Source organism: Furipterus horrens, unplaced genomic scaffold (genome assembly GCF_987537825.1).
Source record: "Furipterus horrens unplaced genomic scaffold, mFurHor1.1.pri manual_scaffold_4, whole genome shotgun sequence".
Lineage (NCBI taxonomy): Eukaryota > Metazoa > Chordata > Mammalia > Chiroptera > Furipteridae > Furipterus > Furipterus horrens.
Window position 1 is genome coordinate 35,258,981 of NW_028327174.1, and position 18,139 is coordinate 35,277,119.

Consider the following 18,139-nt stretch of genomic DNA (forward strand, 5'->3'; position numbering starts at 1 on the left):
ATAACAAGAGAACCCCTAACTGCTTTAATGAATTCAATACTCCTGAGCTATCCAAAGACTTACTAAGTTACTACAGAACTTGCAAATATGCTTGAGGACTCAATTTCAGTAATCTTTGAGAAATCATGATGTTCTTCAAGTAGGCTATGCTGACTAGCTGTTTTTACTGAATCCAGCCCAGAAATATTTCCTCTTGTGGATGTAAATGAACCAGAGAGTGCTTTCAGTAAGTCATCTCAATAAATCATCCCATCCTTCTAGAAAGAACAATGGTCACATGCCTCAAAAGTGTGGGCTAGAGAGGCTCAGTACAATCCAAGTGTTGTCATCAATCCATACATGCTACCCAGGAGATAGTCAATATTATTCACACTTTATAGAAACTGGGAGAGAGACCCCAGAAAGAACCTGGGGTCATTTATTATGGAGCCAAATTTGCCACATCCCTTTTGTAAAAAATCCTCAGAAATAACTTTTTCACAGATCCTCTAAGCACTTTGAAAGACTGTTTCAGTGATAGGGCAGCTGTAGAACAATCTTTTGTCTTCTAGGCAAATTGATTTCCAGTAGAAATGTGATAGAATCCACAATGCAAAATACATATGTTATTTTAAATCTAGTAGCTACATTTTAAAAAAACAAACATGTGAAATTAATTTAATAATATATTTTATGTTATACTCTCAACATGTAATCAATATAAAAATTATTGAGATATATTTCATTTTTTGTTTATACTAAGTCTTTGAAATTCAGGATGTGTTTTAAACTTACGATACATCTCATTTCTAAACTGTAGTATCTCAGATGGTCAGTAGCTACACATAGCTAGTTGGTGGCTGTGTACTGGACAGCACAGAGAGGTGGGCCTCAAAATATTGTCCTTCCTTTTCGAGAGGACTGGAATACTTATGAAGATTGTTCTTTACTCATATCAAGGGAGCTTGGAAGCCCAATTTATGATTCTTCAGCTTCTTTCCATGCATGTTTGTTTCTTTCAGTTAACCTGGTAATGTAAAAAGTAGGGCCAGTTTAATATATTTTCTATACCATTCTCCATGAAAAGATCTGGTTTAGGAAAAACAAAAGGGTAAGACATAACTGATTTCAAACCCCACCTTTATCACTATGACTACTGCAGAGACTTCCACTCATCCCCAATATCTGCCTTCTCCTTCCGTAGAGATAGGAATATTATCTGGGGACAAAGCCACTGATTAAAAGAACTACTACATTTTCAGCCTATTATGCTGCAGACGTGCCTATGTGTCTAAGTTCTGACCCATAGGATGTAAGTGGAGTGTCATGGGGAAGCTTCTGAGAAACATCTGAAAGAGCAGCATGCATGCCTTCTTTGACCTCTTCTTCCTTCCTCCCATTTAGAACACATATGCCTCCATTTTGGACTGGGGGTGAAGGCCGTGGACACCATGAAGCATCATAACGGCTCACCTCACAGACTTTTACACAAGAAAAAAATAACCTTCTATGCATGCCACTGCAGTTCTGGACTTTCTGCCACTTGAAACAAAAATCCTAAAATACAACCTTGGGTAAAGGTTTAACCTCTAAGTTCATAAGAATTAAAGGTGAAAGTATTCTAATGCTTAGCACAGCATAAGCACATTATACGGTTATATTTGTAAAAAGTATATTAAAAGTACAAATTCAGAGCATTTTGTATGTTTCTAAGTAAAATCATTTGTTTTTCTTCCAGCTTAGCTTTCTGGCTTCTTTCTGAACTACTTTTAGATGATACAAAGATCTTCACTGCAGAAAATTGTGTGACTGCCAGTATAGTCATGCTCATGAATGCCTAGTGGCTCAGAAAAGCCTCCGTAAGATCCCTTCAGACAAATATTCCAAAAGGCATTCTTAGAGCACTTGGCAATGCTATTCTAGAATTTCTAAACAACAAGGTACCAAGACCATGAGGCCCTTCCTCACTCTAAGCCACAACTCTTAACCAAGCAAATTTATTTGTGGTACTGTACTATTATTTTTCACAGCATCATGAAATGATTCTTTTAACAGGTTTCTCACTTTAGTGAGAAGCAGAGAAGGAAAAGCGTAAGGAATACTCAATGTTCTATTAGTTGTTTTCAAGTTCTTTTTTTGTAGTGGAACAAAATGTGAAAAATTTCAAGGAACCCTGTGTTTTAACAAAATTTCAAATGAAAACAGTGATATCAGGAAGCATTTATTGCAGAATGCCATAATTAAAGTGACTTGCTGGCACAAATGAAGGTTCTAGAGGATGCCAATATGTTTAATTCGTACATAACACATTGTTGTGTATCTTGTCATTTATTATGCTTCCAAAAAATAGTTAAAAACAACAACAAAAAGTTGGATAGATGTCAAAAAGTATAGGAAGAATAGAGAGCCCAGAGAATTGACAACTTTATAGTCAATTAATATTTGACAGATGCCCTGGCTGGTTTGGCTCAGTGGATTGAGCGTCGGCCTGCGAGCTAAGTGTCGCTGGTTCGATCTTCCAGTCAGGGCACATCAGAGAAGGAAAACTCTGATTCCAAAAAACCTCCGCTGCCTTGCGGCATACCTCTTCAGGGGAAAGGCTAAGGGAGTAAACCCCGACAGAAAATCTGGAGCCGGAGTCCCTAAGGCGGTTTGACGTTGTAGTCAACACCGGCAACTCCTGCGGCGCACCTGAAGCCAAGCTGTATTGACTCTGTCTTTCCCTTGGATCCTTCAGCTGCGAAGAGAGGGGGTGTCTGCTGCATGGGCAACAGCAGACCCTCCATATCACCCTGCCCAGGCTCTGTAGCTTCAGCTCCACTGGAGAGGACACTCCAGCGTCATCGCAAGATGTCGATTCAACACGGGAGGAGACAGATACCGTGTCACTCCCGAGTCGGACTGCACAACCATTCTCGGCGGTGCAGATAGACTCTTAAGAAGCTACACCATCGTCTCTCGAGACGGACGGCTGCCGACGACGAATATTTGACAGAGGAAGCAAGCACATACAATGGGCTAAAGATAGTTTATTCAATATAGGTGTTGGAAAATTGGACAGATATGTACAGAAAAATGAAACTAGATCACCTTCTTACAACACACACAAGAATACATTCAAAATAGATTAAAGACTTAAGTGTTAGACCCCAAACCATAAAAATCCTAGAAGATAACACAGGCAGTAAAATCTTGGACTTTGCTCAAAGCAACATTTTTTTCTGATATATCTCCTCAGGCAAGGGAAACAAAAGAAAAAAATAAACAAATGGGGCTACATCAAACTAAAAGGTTTTTGCACAGTCAAGGAAACCATCAACAAAATTAAAAACCCACAGAATGGGGGAATATATTCACCAATAAATCTGATAAGAGGTTAATATCCAAAATGTATAAAGAGCCTAAAAACTCAACACCAATAAACAAACAACCCAATTAAAAAAATAAATAGACAAAGGTCTTGAATAGACACTCCTCCAAAGAGGACATACACATGGCCAATAGACATGAAAAGATGCTCAATGTCACTAATCTTTAGAGAAATGCAAATAAAAACCACAATGAAATACCACCTCACACCTGTCAGAATGGCCATCATCAATAAATCAACAAACAACAAGTGCTAGCAAGGACGCAGAGAAAAGGGAACCCTACTGCACTGTTGGTGGGAATGCAGACTGGTGCAGCCACTGGGGAAAGCAGTATGGAGTTTTCTCAAGAAATTAAAAATGGATCTGTCTTTTGACTCAGCAATCCTTCTTCTGGGAATATATCTGAAGACACCTAAAACATGAATTTGAAAGAACATAAGTCGTCGGCAGCCGTCCGTCTCGAGAGACGATGGTGTAGCTTCTTAAGAGTCTATCTGCACCGCCGAGAATGGTTGTGCAGTCCGACTCGGGAGTGACACGGTATCTGTCTCCTCCCGTGTTGAATCGACATCTTGCGATGACGCTGGAGTGTCCTCTCCAGTGGAGCTGAAGCTACAGAGCCTGGGCAGGGTGATATGGAGGGTCTGCTGTTGCCCATGCAGCAGACACCCCCTCTCTTCGCAGCTGAAGGATCCAAGGGAAAGACAGAGTCAATACAGCTTGGCTTCAGGTGCGCCGCAGGAGTTGCCGGTGTTGACTACAACGTCAAACCGCCTTAGGGACTCCGGCTCCAGATTTTCTGTCGGGGTTTACTCCCTTAGCCTTTCCCCTGAAGAGGTATGCCGCAAGGCAGCGGAGGTTTTTTGGAATCAGAGTTTTCCTTCTCTGGAAAGAACATAAGTACTCTTATGTTTATTGCAGCATTATTTACAATCACCAAGATATGAAAGCAGCCCAAGTGTCCATCAACAGGTGAGTGGATAAAATAATTATGGGACATTTACACACTGGAATACTACTCAGCTGTAAAAAAGAAGAAAATTTTACCCTTTGCAACAGTATGGATGTCCCTGGAGAACATTCAACTAAGTGAAATAAGCCAGTCAGAGAAAGACAAATACTTTATGATTTTACTCATTTGTGGAATCTAATGAAGAAACTGAACTAACAAGCAACATAGAGACAGACTCATAGATAAGAGAGCAGGCTGACAGCTCTCAATCCAAGAAGCTGTACAATATGGAAGGCTTTTATAGAGAGAAAGGGGCGGTGGGGCAGGGGTGGAGGGACAAGAAAGTCATTAACAAAAAAAGAAAGGATTGTTTCAGGCAAAGTTATCTTCTCTTAAGGGACAGTGGAGTCTTACCATGCAAACTGCTTCTGTTTCCTGTGTGTGTGTGTGTGTGTGTGTGTGTGTGTGTGTGTGTGTGTATGGAGAAAGCCACCATGACAGATTACCTCATGAGTACTGACCAGAAAATCCCACACTGACTAATTAAGATTATATTCCTGGAGAGGTTTGAAACTACAATTAGATCAGATATTAAACCTAGGTTCAGTGTTTTGGGCCTGTGGTTTTCTCTTTCACAGTGCCCAACACTTTACTAAATTATAAATATAAATATAGCATGTATATTTATATATTACTATGTCATCGTCAGCAGCCGTCCGTCTCGAGAGACGATGGTGTAGCTTCTTAAGGGTCTATCTGCACCGCCGAGAATGGCTGTGCAGTCCGACTCAGGAGTGACATGGTATCTGTCTCCTCCCGTGTTGAATCGACATCTTGCGATGACGCTGAAGCTACAGAGCCTGGGCAGGGTAATATGGAGGGTCTGCTGTTGCCCATGCAGCAGACCCCCCCTCTCTTCGCAGCTGAAGGGTCCAAGGGAAAGACGGAGTCGATACAGCTTGGGTTCAGGTGCGCCGCAGGAGTTGCCGGTGTTGACTACAATGTCAAACCGCCTTAGGGACTCCGGCTCCGGATTTTCTGTCGGGGTTTACTCCCTTAGCCTTTCCCCTGAAGAGGTATGCCGCAAGGCAGCGGAGGTTTTTTTGGAGTCAGAGTTTTCCTTCTCTGATGTGCCCTGACTGGAAGATCGAACCAGCGACACTTAGCTCGCAGGCCGACGCTCAATCCACTGAGCTAAACCAGCCAGGGCATGGATTTAAATGTAACACATTGAGATTGTAGTCCCTGGAGGCTTTTGAGCATAGGGATCTTACTTATGTCTAAAACAAAAGATCATCTTGGTGTAGGTTGGAGAACCACCTGAAACCAATAAGAAAGCAAGCAATAATTCAGGCTAGAGAGAATCGTGGCATGGTTCAAGGTGGTAGTGCTGGAGATGGTCAGATACTAAACATATTTGGAAGATCTGACCAAATGACAAAAGGTATGAGAAAAGGAGAAAAATTAATGATTATTTATGGACTTTTGACCTGGACAATTGTAAGCATGAGTTGCCATTAACAAAGATGGGTAGACTGCAGGATGTGCTTATCTTAAAGAAAAAGTAGAGTTCAACATGGGGCATGTTAGGATTTAGATGCTTATTAAACATCCATATGAAAATAAGCAAGTAGTTTAATGTAATTATGCTCTGAGGGAAAATGTTTGACCTGGAGGTATAAATTTGTAGGTTGACTGCAGAGAGTCGGTGTTTTCACATGCTTGGGATTAGATGAGATCACTTAAGGAGTGAGGCAGATCCAAAGGAAGAAGGTATAAGAAATGATTCCTGTGGTATTCCATTAGTCCACTTCTGAGTGGAAAGAGACAAAAAAAAAGCAAAGGAGACAAGAAGATGATACAAGTAAGCAAGGAGAACCCCGAGAGTGTGGTGCCATAATTGGAGGGGGTTCAAGAGGATATTGGTGGGAGAAGGAGGAGAGACAGTGGGTAAGATGATAGTAAATTATTTAGGCTCAACAAATACTTAGTGAGCTCTTTCTATGTTCCAGTAGTTAGTTTAGAGATAGGTCAGTGAAGAAAAGAGACCCAAATCTAGCCATAGTGAGATGGCATTCTAACAGAGGGAGACAGAAAACAAATTATAAGTATACAAATTACACAATACTAGAAGGCAAATCCTTTATTAGAAATTAAAGTAAGACAGGAAATAAAAAGAGAGGAACCCAAATAGAGTGCACATTTTTACCTGAGCAACTGAAAGAATTAGCAATCCTCAGATGGGGATAATGTGGGTGAAACAGATCAGGGTTACCTAATATTTTGTTTGCTCCATTACTATTTTTAAAATACTAAAATAGTAAGTTTTCAGAAAATTTTCATTTAGTCAAATATATTTAGTAATGATAATCTAAACTTAAGCTCATTTTAAAGTTTTCTAAGGCCTTTTAAAAGTCCATGATTTTTAATGTTTATGCGGTATTGTCTTGATGTTAATTTTAATAATAAATCTTTGACATTTGCTAGTAAACATTTCCCATTAAATAAATCAACAAATATGTTTTTAATGGCTCTTTTCTGAGCTACTCAATTTTGATTCTCAATAAACAGGCATATACTATGTATTAGTAACCATGTTTGTGAATGATTAACACTTTACAGAAAGTAAGCTAAGTAAGTCTTTTACATAATTAGGCTATCTAGCTTTTTACTAAATAAAAATTTATGCAACAGAAAAGATTTGGTCTCATTTTTCACCTATAACTTATGGTTCCATAGTATATTATATACTGACCTTGGTTATATGTCCATGTATTTATCCATGGAAATAAAACCATTTCCAACCTTTTTCAACCAAGGTGATTCCACAGATAAGCAATATATTTGACCTGCAGCTCAAATATCACATTCATTGAAGAATGGCCTAGTTTCCCAGGAAATTGGTTGCTCATTGAGCTTTCCTGTCACATTTAGATTTTAAGCATTACCACATTGTATTTCTTTTCCTTCTTTTATTTTTCAGAATTAAAATAAATTGTATTTCAATCATACACTTGCATGTCTGTCCCCGTGGAGCTATCAAGAGCAGAGGGCTGCAATCTATTCATTTCATAGTCCCCTAAGTCTTAAAGGTTTGTGGTATATGGAAGATGTTCAATAGACTTTGAATGAAGGCATCAGTGAATAAGTATATGCTTGCATATATTATTAACATACATAAATGTGTATCTGAAATCTTTCCTTGAGAAACTATAACAATGACAACTCTAAAGCAGATTTTCCCCTGTTCATCACGAGTAGAATCCCAGACTTCAGAGGCCACCTAAGATGTTCCTCTATGACCTGCCCAGGAGCCTTAAAAACCGAAGAGATAGAAGAAGGCAGTCACCAGAGCCCAGGTGCAAGAAAAAACCTTTGATTACTATGTAATATTCATATTATAGATAGTTCTCCCAAGACTTATTTAAGAGGAAAAACATGGTTGTACTCAGGGTGTTAAAATATACAAATGAATCAGTGGATGTAATGAAAGTTACCTTTAAAAGATGACTAACACTTGTATAATGCTTAATGTACACCAGCATTATTCTAAAACTTTATATATGCATATCAAATCATTTAATCATCCTGAAACCCTATGAAATGGGTACTATTACTATTCACATTTTTTCTAACTTTTATTTGGAAATATCCGTAAGTTAATGGAAAGTTGTAAAGAAATGGATAGAGAAATCCCATGCACATTTCCTCAAGCCTCACCCAATGTTAACATCTCACACGATGATGATACTATGCTAAAACCAAGAAACTGATATTTGGATAATCCACAGAGTTAATTCATATTTGCCACTTATATAGGTTACTCATTTGTGTGTGTGTATATCTCATTCTGTGTATTATTTCCATTTTACAGATGAGAAATCTGAGGTTTAGAAAGGCTAAGTAATGTCCCCATGGTGAAGTGATTTGTATACAGTAAAGTTGTCCTTCAAATCTGGGCAATTCCAGAGTCCATACTCTTAATCATTATGCTCTGCTGTATCTTCACTTAGAAGAGTGTAATAACTTGAATGATTACATCAGCATATCTAATGATAGAATGTAATCATAAGTATGTATAAGATTAAAGGTATTAAGATTATAACTGTATAAGGACAAAGATTTTTGGCCAATTGACTTCAAATGTCCTGATGCAGTCATTATAAAAAGCAATTCTTACCATTAAGAAAAAGAGTGCTTCTTGGAACACAATATAATAAAAAATGAAAAAATAAAAGAAGAATGTCTTTAAAAAAATAGAGATAGATAGATAGATAAGTAAATAAATAAGAGTAGCTCAAGATATCTTAACTGAAGAACACACCTCAGGAACAACAAACAGCCCTTGTTCTTATTTATGACCACAGAACAACGTTTTAGCTATACATTTGCTGCTAATATCTCATTAAAAATGGAGTCCTCAAGCCCAGACCTGTGTGGCTCAGTTGGTTGGGCATTGCCTACAAAGAGAAAGGTCACTAATTCAACCTCTGATTGGGGCACCTGCCAGGGCTGCAGGTCTGGGGTGCAGGTCTGGGGTAGATGCAAGAGGCAACTGATCAATGTTTCTCCCCCTCTCTTTCTCCTTCCCTTTACCTCTCTCTAATAATAAATAAATAAAATAATTTTTAAAAATGAAGTCCTCAAAAACTATATTGTAAACTCAACTAAAAACTCTGGGAGGACAAGGATGGTGTCTGTCTTATTCATGCTCCCCCTTGTTGAGTGAGTGGGTGAATGAATGAACAGACTGATCAATGGTGTTGTCAGCTGCACCTCCTTCCCCCACCCCACATACACATTCATCTATAATGCTGGAATCCTTTAACTGCTTCTCACACCTCTTCCATTTCTAACATTTAGTCAATCCTCAAGTCTTAAGGAGTCTCTTACTGTTTTTTCACCACTTATTTATTTTATTTTGTTTTTTCATCACCATATCTACTAACCCACCTACAATAGGACCCATGTACTTGGTTTCCCTTCCTCTTATGAAAAATTGATAAATGCCTTTCTCCTAAGGCCAATGCCTCCTTTTTTGTTTTTTATTTCATCTCATTTTAACAAGTACTGTATTTCTTTTCTTTTTTGGTTTATATGTCTATAAATCAAACAGAAAAGTCATTTATTTTAATTAAATACAAAGGAGTTAGTTATATTAATGCAATTTTTTAGAACACTCTTCCTCTCCAGCGTCATGTACGAAGATGGACTTTTTAATCGATGCTATTGGCATTTTGGTGAATGCCAGCATTTCATGGTATTGCAGTAAATGCCAACAGGGAAATACAGATAGAAAATGGAGATTGCAATAATAAATTTAGTAATTAGAGATTGTATATTATTGGATATCAGTAATACCATATTGATTCTAATAATTATGCTTAAGACTGAGGAGTTTGAAATATCAGAAAAAAAATCAGTATTATTTTGTTTAGGGGATATATATCTAATGGCTTTCTCCTTTCCTTTTTCTTATGTAAATTAAGGATCTGTCTTTTTTTTTTTTTTTTTTTTTTATCCTCACCCAAGGACACTTTTTTTTCATTGCTCTTTAGAAAGAGAGGAATGGAGAGAGAGAGAGAGAGAGATTGAGAGAGAGAGAGAGAGAGAGAGAGAGAGAGAGAGAGAAATTGATCAGGACCCACAATCTATGTATATGTCCTGACCAGGAACCGAACCCACAGCCTTTGCCTCCACAGGATGATGCTCCAACCAACCAAGCCACACTGGCCTGAGCTCTACTGTATTTTTATGAAAAGTTTTTTCTTTAAAAGATGAGGAACAGTTCTTAAATTTCAGAATTTTTAAAGCTTTATTGAGGTATAGTTGACAAATAAAATTATAATATATTTATAGTGTATATCATAGTGATTTAATATACATATACATTATGAAAGAATTCCTATCATCTAGTCAATTAACACATCCATCACCTAACATATTTATCTGATTTTGAGTGTGAGAGAATTTAACAAAGATTTTGGTTCCAAAATAATCTTTTTCTTTTACTTTCTCCCTCATGTCTGCTATTTCCATCTGCATACAAATATGCCTTAATGACATCTATGTCAAAAAGAAAAATGCTTAAACAAACCCTCTTACTTCAAGTTCTCTCTAGAATTTGTCCATGTTTATCTGTCTCCTTTTCACTCCTATCATCACGCCTCAATCCACTCTGCTGAAATGAAGTTTATTAAAGTCACCAAATGATTTCATTTTGTAATATTCCTATAGGTCAACTTTCTATCTATCATTTGATTTGTTTGCTTACTCAGTCTTTGTTGAAATGTTTCCTTCTCTAAGCTTCCCTGACTCCCTGACCTCATGGGCTCCTGATATTATCCCATCACAACAGTTCCTCTTTCCCACTCTCCTTTGTTCTTCAAAACTCTTTCTTTTCTCTGTAGTGATCTCATCTAGGCCTATGGTCTTGGATACCTGCCATATGCTTACGACTCCCAAGTACATCCAGTTCTGACCTTTCCTCTGATTTCCAGACTCACATAACCAGTTACCTACTATACAGCTCTTCTTGGGTAATTAACAGGCATCTTAAACTTAACATTGCTACTGTGGAACTCCTGATTCCTGGCCTCTTCCCTTCCCACCTCTGTCCAAATGTGCTTCTCATCATGTCAGTAAATGGCCCCATCACACACCCAGACCAGAAAAAGTGGCACCTACTTTTCATCCTGTTCTCCTCATGTCTCATATTCAATCATACACAAGACCTGTCTATCACACCTCCAGTATGGCCCAAAGGTGACCGCTTTTCTTCCATCCCACTGAGGAATTCTGGTCCAGATCTCCCTTATCTCCCACCCAGTCCACTGCAACAGTCTCCCAGCTGTTCTCAGGTGTTCACTCTTGCCCCCCCTACCCTTGTCTACTTCCCACTTTTTGGACCCATAGTGGTCTTCATAAAGCATATACTGTACTAGCTTCTCACTTTTTCAATCATAATAAAATCCAAATTCCTTTGAATGGTTCGCATACCTACATTTTTTTGTCTTCTGCCTACTTCTGTAACATTTCTTTCCACTCTCTCCTTTGCCTGTGTATTGCTCCTTGTTACATACGAGGAGGTCTGTCTGGAAAAAGTTTGCAGAACATTGATGTACCCTGGCAGCCAAGGAGAGCGGACTGGAATGTGCATGTATGAACAATGGTGACTTCACTGTTCTGGTCAGTGGGGGTGGTAGATGTGAGTGAGCATGTGTACTGCATGGCCATTGCATTCAAAATGACTGAGTAGAGCAACAAATCTGCTTCAAGTTTTACATTAAGCTTGAACATTCCTCCGCAGAAACCATTTGGATGACTCAGAAGGCCGCAGCTGTGGGCAACTGGTGATTGGCAGCTTCATCAAGACAAAACACTGGCTCATGCATTACGTCTCCTGCAGAATTTTTTGGTGGAACATCAAATCACCCAGGTGACTTAGCCCCCCGCCCCCACCCCCACAGTCCAGATTTGGCACCCTGCAACTTCTGGTTTTCCTCAAAACTAAAATCACCTTTGAAAAGGAAAGAGATTTCAGACCATCAGTGAGATTCAGGAAAATACATGGGGCAGCTGATGGTGATTGGGAGAACTGTGTGAGGTCCCAAGGTGCCTACTTTGAAGGGGGACTGAGACATCATTGTCCTATGTACAAAGTTTCTTGTATCTTGTATCTTCTTCGGTAAATGTCTGTATTTTTCATATTACATGGATAGACCTCATATAATTCCCTCTGCCTAGGATATTTCCTGTAGGTGTCTAACAAGATACCTACTACTCATTTTCTCAAGCTTAGCTCTGTGACTTCTCCCAGACACCCTTCTCTGCTAGATACACTTAATTGCTCAATAATTGTCCCTTCCTTGATCTAAGCCTGATTTCTCCTCAGAGCTTTTGCATTTCCTGTTTCTTCTGCTTCAAATGCTCTTCCCCCAAACATCCTTATGGGTGTTTCATTTTTATCAGTTATGTCTCAGCTCAGATATCACTTCCTTGGAGCCCTTCTCTGATCACCTGAGGTAAGGTAGTTACACATGCTCTCCAGTCCTCTCTATCCCTTCCCTTGGTTTTATTGTCTCTATATCACCTAGCATTATCTGCAATTATTTTATTCATTTATCTGTGTACATGTTTTTTTCTGTGTCCCCCACCTCAGATGTAACATCTGGTATATAGTAGACACACAATAAAGAGTTTAATGGATAAACATTCAAGAATGGTTTACCATGTGCGAGGAACCGTATCAGATGATGGGGAATAACCCTGAATAAAATATTGAAAAAATATATATAATCAAAAAAATCATAATATAATATGATAAACTCTACTGAAGCATCTATAGCTAGTTTTGGACTCAGAAGAAGGAATAAGCAATTAATTCTACCTTCAGAGAGGGAAGACTTAACAGAAGTGCTACTTAAACTGAGTCCTGAAAAATAAATAGCAGTTGCCTTTTAGTGAATTTAGAAAATGCACACTTCAGGCAGGGGTTTAATATACAAAACACCATAGAAGAAAAAACAATTTAAGTGACATGATACAAAATTGATCTGTATATTAATGCCATCTAAATTTTAATCTAAGAAGGGCCTTTTTTTTGGTAAAAATCAACAAGCTGATTCTAAAACTTATATGAAAACACAAAGGACCTGGAAGGCAAAGGAAATTTGAAAAAAATTGAAGTTTTTATACTATATGATTTCTCAACTTATCATAAAGTTACAATAATCAATAAATTATAGTAATGGCATAAATATTAACAAAGATCAATAAAACAGAACTGAGAGACCCCAAATAAGTCTGCACTTAAAGGATCATTTGATTATTGATAAAGCACCAAGGCAATCCAATGGGAAAAAATTCTTTTCAATATATTGTTTTGAAATAATTATGTTATCAATATGAAAAAAAACCCAGCCTCTACCTCACACAGTATGCAAAGAGTAAATCAAGTTAGATTATAGATCTAAGTATGAAAGCTAAAACCATAAATATTTCAAGGGAAAATATAGAATATCTTTATGACTTGGGACTAGGCAAGTTGTAGACAGGATATGGAAAGCAATAGCCATATAAGAAAAATCTGAGCCCTGGATAGTATGGCTTGATTTGTTGGAGTGTCATCCCATAAATTAAAAGGTTGCCAGTTCAATTCCTGGTCACAGCACATGTCTGGGTTGCAGGTTTGATCCCCGGTCAGGGCACATGCAAAAATGGCTAAAACTCAAAAGACTGACAACACCAAGTGTTGATGGGTATGTGGAGCAAGCAGAACTCTCATATGTTGGCAGAAAAGTATAACACAGTACAATTTTCTGGAAAGAGATTTGACTATTGCTTTTAAAATATATACCTACCCTATGACCCAGCAATTCCACTATTATTCACCTAACAGGAATGAAAACATATATCCAAAGAAAGACTTACACAAGAATGTTCAGAGCCAAACACTGGAACTAACCCAAGTGTCTATCAACAAGAATATGGTTAACCAAACTATGTGATATAGTCATACAAAAGAATACTACTCAGTAATTAAAAAGGAATGAACTATTGACATACTCAGCTATGTTCAAAACCAGTATGCTGGGTGAGATAGAGTATACACTGTATAATTTCATTTACATAAAGCTTAATGACAGGAAAGACAAATTTCATCTCTGGTAGGAAAATAATTGAGCAGTGGTTGCCTCTAGAAGGCTGGAGCTAGAATTGACTGGGGAAGGGAATAAAGGAAATTTCTGGGACAATGGTATAGTGCTACATCTAAAGAGGGGTTAATAGTACACAGCATTTATCGGAGATCCAAGATGGCGGAGGAGTAAATGGAAGCTACACTAACCTCCTCCCAGGACCAGTCTGGGTTTACAACTTAATTTTGGAGAAATCATCTGGAACAACCAACGAACACTAGCTGGAAAGAAGTCTTATAACCACGGAGAGACAGAAAAGGCCGCTACATCACAACGTGACCGGTAGGGAGTGCGGAGACGCGGAAGGGCTGGCTGGGCTCACATGGGTGGCAGCTGAAGGGACTGAGAAACAGCTCAGCAGCCGGGGATTCCCCCTGAGAAGGGCAGGGTCTAAACCCCCAGCTGGGCTTCCCAGCCTACAGCAACAGAGTGGAAAGTAAAACAGTATCAGCTGTGAAAAGCGAAAAGCCACAGGGTTTCTTGCTAGCCGGAGAGAAACAGCAGGAGAAAAAGAGCTCTTAAGTGGATCACATACGAAAATATTTTGGCCACCACTTACCCTGGGCTCAAGCAGAGGGAAGGCAGAGAGGACTGGAGACACTTGGGGAGAGTTTGGCACGGTGGCTTTGAGGGAAGAACTGGAGGAGCAGCCGACTGGGTCCCAGTGCTGACTCATCCCCAGTACTGCGGGTAGACCATTCCCCTCCAAGTGGCGTCAGCCTGAGGGGAAGCAAAAGCCCTGCCGACGGGAATTAAGCTGCCACACCCACAGTCCTTAAGCCTGACAGCTAATCACAGATTGAGCAGATTAACAATCAAAGAAGACAGACAACAGCAGTAGATCCCTGGAAGTCTCCAACAGGCTGCCTAGGGCCAGACTGGTACATGATCTGACGCCACCAGAGGCAGATCCAGGAAGTGCAGATCATTCTAGGAAGCACCAACAAACAATAGGAGTCAAAAAAATGGGGAGACAGAGAAACAACCTCCCATCAAAAGGAAAGGTAGAATCCCCAGAAAGAGTGCTAAATGAAATAGAGGGGAGCGAACTATCAGATATGGAATTCAAAACATGGATTATGGAGAAGCTGAATGAGCTCAGCGGAAACTTCAAAGAACTCCAGAAAAACTACAAGGAACTCACAGAAAATTACGTGAGCATGAAAAAGGACATAGAAGCTATCAATAAGAGCCAGGAGGAAATGAAGAATACGATCTCTGAATTGAAGAACACAGTAGAAGGAATTAAAAGCAGGCTAGAGGAAGCAGAAGATCGGATCAGCGAGCTGGAGGACAACCTACACAAAAACTCCCAGACAATGCAACAAAATGAAAAAAGACTGAACAAGACTGAAGAGGTTCTAAGACAGCTGCAGGACAACATGAAACGTAATAATATCCGTATCATAGGAATTCCAGAAGGAGAAGAAGAAGAGCAAGGGATAGAAAACCTCTTTGAAAAACTAATGACAGAAAACTTCCCTAACATGACGAGAGAAAGAGTCACGCAAGTCCAGGAAGCACAGAGGGTCCCAATGAAGATGAACCCCAACAGGCCCACCTCAAGACACATCATAATTAAAATGGCAACATTCAAAGACAAAGAGAGGATCCTAAAAGCAGCAAGAGAAAAACAACTAATAACATACAAGGGTACTCCAATAAGGCTATCATCAGATTTCTCAGCAGAAACACTACAAGCCAGAAGGGAATGGCAAAAAATATTCCAAGCAATGAAAAACAAAGGTCTACAACCTAGAATACTATACCCAGCAAAACTCTCATTCAAAATGGAGGGTGAAATAAGGAGCTTCCAAGACAAAAGAAGGCTAAAAGAATACATCTCCACCAAACCAGCAATGCAAGAGATGCTAAAGGGTCTGCTCTAAGAAGATAAAGAAACAGAGAGAGACAGAGAAGAACACAAGTACAAAGGGGAAAAATGACAGTGAATAAGTACTTATCGGTAATAACCTTAAATGTAAATGCATTAAATGCTCCAATTAAAAGACATAGGGTAGCTGAATGGATTAGAAAGAATGACCCACATATATGCTGTCTACAAGAGACCCACCTTAGAACAAAAGATCTACACAGACTGAAAGTAAAGGGATGGAAAAAAGTATTTCAAGCAAATGGGCATGGGAATGACTGGGAATGACTTTCAAAGGTAATAAAAGCCCGCGAAATAAAAGGCCTGCTGCCATGGTTGGTTGTGCGGTCCACAGCAATCTCTCCAGGGAAAGAATGAAGGTTGTTTTCCTGAAAGATGGCTAGAAGGGACCTTAAGGCACAATGGAAAACCATAAAGACTTGGAAAGGACAGGTGTGTACAGGCAAGGATGAATGCCAGGTATGTGGCCCAGCTTCTGTGCCCTGAAGAGCAGACTGAGGGCCACCCTAAATGTTCCTTGGGGCATAAGCCTATGACCGCATTACCTGAGTGATTGTCTGTACGCAAAAGGCTCACTTAATCCTCTCTGCAGCGCTGCCTCCTGAGACTCAATGGTTTGGCTGAACTAAATGGCTGGGTTGATGAAGAATAGGGTGGTCTGTGGGCTTCACTTTAAAACTGAATTCTCTTTTCTATCCTAATGGCTTGGACAGAAAGGGCCCAGAGGTCTGAGAAGGGGGAAACATAAACTATTTCCCTCAGCCCAAACTAAATATAATGGGCAAAAGGGTTTTGGACAGGCGAGATGTGCCTAGCACACCTTCCTCCAAAGAAGCCCCCCCCCCCTTTTTTTTTTCTCCTAATGTGGAACATTGAAAAATTAATCCCTGCCTTTTGTCACCTAGTAGTTATGGATTGAATGATGCTTTTTAACCCTTTTTGCCAAATCTGTTCCCCCCAGAACACAACAAGGATGCCAACCTGCTAAACCAAGCACGCCGTTGTCCGGAGACAGCCAACTGACCTGGAGTCTGCACAATCCTTCCCCATGTGGGAAGGCCACCCTCCCCTCCACACCCCCACTATTATTAGGGATTTCTGGACCCAAGGGTAGGTAGGACGACGACCATGTCCAGCTTGAAGCAGCTAGAGGAGCTTGAGACCTTCGCCCATTGTCCTTTACAAGATTACAAAGGGTCTTAATATCTGAGAGGGAGGGATAGTTATTTTTTACGAACCATGGGTACGGACTTGGGGGGGGGATGCTGGGGGAGGGAGATACTGGGTGGAGGGGAGTAAAGGGGAAAAAATTGGAACTACTGTAACAACATAATCAATAAAATATACTTTAAAAAAAAAATAGTACACAGCATTTATCAACATTCAGTAAATGACACACTTAAGATTTGCATATTTTACTATATGTAAAATTTACCGCAGCAGAAAAATAAAAGGCCATATAAACAAGTACTGATCTCTAGTTAAGGAATATACATATGATGTATTTAGGGGGAAGACTACTGGTGACTGCAATTTACTTTGACAGAGAGAGGGACACGTAGATATATGATAAAATAAATACAATAAAATATTAATAATAAAATCATTGTAGTGGACACATGGGTGCTCATTGTAATAGTCTTTAAAACTTTAAGTTTGAATATATTCAAAATGAAATGTTGGGGGAAAATGCAAAGAGATGTGAAAGCTGTGGGGAAATCCCAGACAGTGTTCAGTGACTGGAACCTGGGGTAGTTTGGCAAAAGATGAAGCAGAAGAGGAGACCAGAAGCGTGATCATGAAGGAAGTTTCATGTCATGCAAAGGAGTTTGTGTTTTATCCTATAAAGCACTGTTGTGTAACTATTATTTTCATTGCAGGTATCTTTAGTCCGCCCTCGTTAACTTTCATCTGGATTTTTGCAATGTATTTATTTAATCAAGTTGGATTGAACTGAGTCAGGTATAAAGGATGCACGTATGTTTCCTGTGAGTTTACATATCTTCCTGCTTCAATGCCAGGCAACTTTGAGATTTTTGCACATGAATGGAAATTGCAGTTCAAATGTATTCTAATAGGCAGTGGTTTCAAAGTTGTGTTTTTTTGTTTCTATCCTTACGGCCTTACTTTGCATTTTCCCCCAAATAAGCAAGGAGAAGAATTCATACAGAAATTTTACAAATGGACAATGAAAAGAATTTCTCTTTACTTTTCTAAGTATAAAATATTGAAGCAAATGTTGAAT

At 39.2% G+C, this 18,139-nt stretch overlaps 1 long non-coding RNA gene across 1 annotated transcript in view; it reads right to left on the minus strand.

Moving 5' to 3' along the window:
* Positions 1 to 787: 787 nt before the first annotated feature.
* Positions 788 to 18,139, minus strand: part of LOC150011507 (uncharacterized) — an 82,886-nt gene continuing 65,534 nt past the window's right edge. The window contains exon 4 of the long non-coding RNA XR_016510660.1: positions 788 to 1,006. This is a non-coding gene — a long non-coding RNA (uncharacterized LOC150011507). The remainder of the gene's footprint in view (positions 1,007 to 18,139) is intronic.